The sequence below is a fragment of the Bidens hawaiensis genome, unplaced genomic scaffold (genome assembly GCF_021521415.1).
Source record: "Bidens hawaiensis isolate Kalapana, Puna unplaced genomic scaffold, B.hawaiensis_p1.1 tig00002123_1, whole genome shotgun sequence".
Taxonomy (NCBI): Eukaryota; Viridiplantae; Streptophyta; class Magnoliopsida; order Asterales; family Asteraceae; genus Bidens; species Bidens hawaiensis.
This window is the reverse complement of record NW_027491112.1, coordinates 1,304,181-1,308,602: the sequence shown is the minus strand read 5'-3', so window position 1 is coordinate 1,308,602 and position 4,422 is coordinate 1,304,181. Positions and strand designations below refer to the sequence as shown.

The following is a 4,422-nucleotide window of genomic DNA, read 5'->3' as shown; positions in this document are numbered from 1 at the left end:
GCCAATATCCAAGTTTACCCTTAAACACATACAACTAATATTGATAAACAATATTGATGGACCCAATTTCCAAGGGCATTATTGGCATTTGGTAAGCAAAGAAAACAATAATTTAATCTACCTTAAACTTAGTGTTTTTAAAACTAAGACACTTTGACCGGGACGGAGGAAGTACTTGTTAAAATGCGATGAAAATACAAAGACAATTGCTCCAACTCTGTTACAAATCATAAGTTACACTGTGATGCTCTAGCATCTTATTTTATAAATAAAGAAAGATACACATTCTTAATCATTTTGTCCCTTAGATTGGACTAAAAAGCAATGATGAAAGGTAAGATTTAGTTATTTCAGGTCGAGCATGCCCATCTCCTTCTTGATACATGAATTGTGCCATCTTAGCCAAGTTTGATGCATATTCGACGAACTCTCGTGAAAATTGAGAATTAGCACGTGCGCGTTCTTTGTTAATTTTCTTCCATATGTCCCGAATCATTTCTTTGATGTATCTTCTAGCTTTTTCTTCAGTAGCACCACTCTCATGCATGTAACACTGGATTGATTTTGGAGTGTCGCCTCTTGCGAGCTCATCCTTAAAGGCATTAAAGAATGTATAAGTAAGTTTATTTCTATATCTGATATCATAAACATTTTCAAATGTATATAAGTTTTGGTAAAGAAAGTATGTATGCTACTAATTAATATAAAAAGCACACCGTGGATGTCCCTAAGTCATCAGCAAGTCGTAAGACTAGTGCCGAGTAGTGATATAAATACTCAAATTCTTCGATGCGTTGCAAGATTTCTTGGGTAGCACCAACTGATGTTCCAAATTTAGCATGCATGAGTACTGTCGGGCCAGATATTGATAAATAAGCATTATCCAAGTACTCTTGGAGTGTTGGTGTGTATCCACTATAGTACCACTGCGCTTTGACTAAGGCAGCCTTGGCTAAACCTGCCCACTACAATATATATTGACATTCCATAAAGTAAGATACAAGTACAAAAACAACAATAATAATCGAAACAGACACTTTTATTTACGATTAAAGATCAAAGATTGATTTAATTACCTTTTCCTGAAAGTATGGAAGGACATGGATTCCTGTGTTTGTCAATTTGTCATATGAGATCTCATGAATCGTGTTGTAGAATCCGAAGAAAGCTATCTTCATATAATCAGGCAGTTTCTCAATCGCATTGATATCCCATCTATTGATTGCATATTAACTCAATCAATGTGAATGAACACGAAATTTACTCGAAGTAAATTATCATTTACCTGTCTATAATGTCAGTAAATTGTTCAAGTTCGTCCAAAGTTCCATACACGTCATAGATGTCATCTAAAGCGGTAATCATGGCAATAGCCTTAGCTAGTGAACTCCTACCATGGTTATAATGAGGTAGGTAACCAAGTCCAATTGCCCATAGAAAACTTGGTACCAAGCCGTCACGAATGAAGCTGAGTTTCGTAACCCATTTTGTATTTCTCCACCACCTATTCATAGTATTTTACTCTTATTTTCTGAAAGTCCTTAAATACTTTAAAATATATTAAAATGCTACCTTGATGCATCTTTTAGATCTTAAATATGAACAGCCTGCACCATATTAAAATCCAATTTCGCAAACTCAAACAACGTGGGATTCATGTCTCTTCTTTTCTCGTACGCATTGATAAACCATTTTGACTCTGCTCTTGGCACTCTCCAGTGTAGTGGAAGCTCCAAAGCATGGCTTACTAATGATGATATACTCTCATCCATCTTCTCTTGGTTGTCTTTGAGATATGTTACTGCGAAGTCTCTAGCATCATCCAATATGCTTTCATCCTTGAACGAATGATACGAAGCCTCGTACAAATTCAACATTCCCCTCATATCCTCGCATGAGTGTGGCTTAAGATTTTGAGTATCGTCCTTTAAGTTTTTAAATATATCTAGATAAACATTAGTGTTAGTCTATGTTTTAATACAATTAGCATAACTCCATACATCGAAAACCAATACAAATATACAACTTATAATAGTAGTCATTTTCATATTTTTACCTTTTAGGTCACGTAAGATGATTAAGTAGGTTCCTTAATTTTAATTATGTACCTTGAGCCGTAGGGCTGTTCAAAACCGGATATCCGAACTTTCGGATATCCAAAACCGGATATCCGAACCTTTCGGATAGTGAAAATCACTATCCGAATCCGAATCTGAAACTTCGGATATCCGAAATTTCGGACATCCGAACCTTGGATATCCGAATATCCGAAAAAAGGAATAATAGAAAAAAAACATTGTTTTACACCTGCGACGGTGGTGCTGGTGCTGCCGTGAGGGTGGGACGGACGGTGGTGGTACTACAACGGTGAACTTACACCTGCAACCACCACAAAATAACCACCGCCGCTTGAACACACCTATCCGCCTCCTTAACCGGCTTTGATTTTCCGGTCAAAACAATATGTTTAACATCGGCTTCTTTGTGAGGTTAATGATATGATACAAAGCAACTACAAGAAGGTTTTCAGTTTAAGAAAGAACCTCAAGAATGTGTATGTGAGGTTAATGATATGGTGGTGCAGGTGTTGTTGCTTGCAGACTTGTGAAAAAGAAGATGCGATACAGTATGTGTATGTGTGTAGATCTAGGTTTAGATATTATGTATAATATAAAATAAAATTAAAAAATATTAAAACTAAAATACCGGATAATTCAGATAATTCGGATATCCGAAAAATCTGAAAAGTACTATCCGAATCCGAATTCGAATTTTCGGATATCCGGGATTCGGATGTCCGAAAATTCAGATAGTTCGGATACGGATAGTCGGATAATTCGGATTCGGATAGTCTTGAATACCCCTCTTGAGGAACCTGAAAACCATGTTGTCTTAGTAGTCGAAATCCGAGGGCTTTAAGGTTCAAATCCATTGTACTCCACTTGTCTTGAGTTTTGTATTTATTGTTATAGATTACCTCTAACAGATTTCTTATTTCATCCTGAAAATGATACGAAATACCGAGTCTCTGCAAATCATCAACCAGCTCCAGGGTACTCAATGAGCTTCCCACTTTGTTTATCATCATTTCACCGGATCCTTCAAAGTATTCGCTCTTACCTTGCAATCTTCTCCCTATATGTTCAATATTAGAAGAATTATGCATCATAAATGGCACTAGAAATTAAAAAGAACACATAAATGGATATAAAATCATAATCATACTATGTATTTACTAGAAAGTGATTGAAAATAATCAAACGACCATAATGATGGCACATAGTTTGCTGATCGTCTAGAGACATGTTCAATTGTAGTAGTAGCCTTCATGATGCAACGTACTAATCATAAATGAAGGCTAATCACATTGATTCTTTGAATGCATGCGATGATCCTTCCCCAAACCCTCAAATTCGACCCCAAAAGGGAAAAGCCAAAGTATTTTTATTAAGTTCAAAGTATTTTTATTAAATTCTGATCAATGATCAGTCACTAGACATCATAACATATTAATAACTCATTCAAAATGGGTTTGGACCAACACAAACAACCACGGGCACAACAACAACCCAAAAGAAAACCCAAAACTAGACAAAAAAAAACATAAAAGTGGCCCAAAAGTGTATCTAGAAGGCTTATTTAGGGAAAATAAACGAGATAACCCATCTACGGGCAGTTACTACAACATGACCCACGTTCCAACGGTCGTTTTGATTGTTAGCACGCTTGAAATGGAGGCCCGTAGCCCAAGTTATGCCCATTTTAGTGCAGCACCTCTGGAAGCGCAATCTTGGACCTCCAGAAACATCATGGTCCGATCTTCTACACTTTGGCCCACATCATTCCCCAGGGTAGGAAAAATTTCGACCTCGAATCAGTACCACCCTCGTCATTAGAAGTGTTCCAATAATAAGGTAGTAAATGTTTCACATTAAAAACATCTGAACAACGAATGTGACTCTGCAGCTTTAAACGATAAGCATTTGAGTTTATCTTCTCCACAATTTCCATGGGCCCAATCTTCTTAGCTGATAGTTTATTGTATTCCGCAACAGAAAAATGATCTTTTGTCAAAACATCCCAAACAAAATCACTTTCTTCAAAATGAACATGTCGTCGCTTTTGGTCTGCATCCTGCTTGTACTTCAAATTAGCTCAAACCAGGTTGTCATGCACATCTTTATAAATATCATGTAGCCCTTCCACAAAATCATTCACCTTCTTGCGGACAGAACCAGGAACAAGAAGTGACATCATGTCAAGGGGTCCCCGTGGCTAAGCAAATTAAACCACTTGAAATGGACTAAACCTGGTACTTAGATTGACAGCATGATTATGAGCAAACTCAGCTTGACATAGATTTTGATCCCAGGCCTTCACATGTTCACCCACAAGGCACCGCAGTAAATTTCCAAGTGAACG

General features: G+C 37.0%; 1 pseudogene; it reads right to left on the bottom strand.

The window, feature by feature from the left end:
• Positions 1-304: 304 nt before the first annotated feature.
• LOC143607007 (R-linalool synthase QH5, chloroplastic-like) lies at positions 305-3,330 on the bottom strand (annotated as a pseudogene).
• Between the last annotated feature and the right edge of the window lie 1,092 nt (positions 3,331-4,422).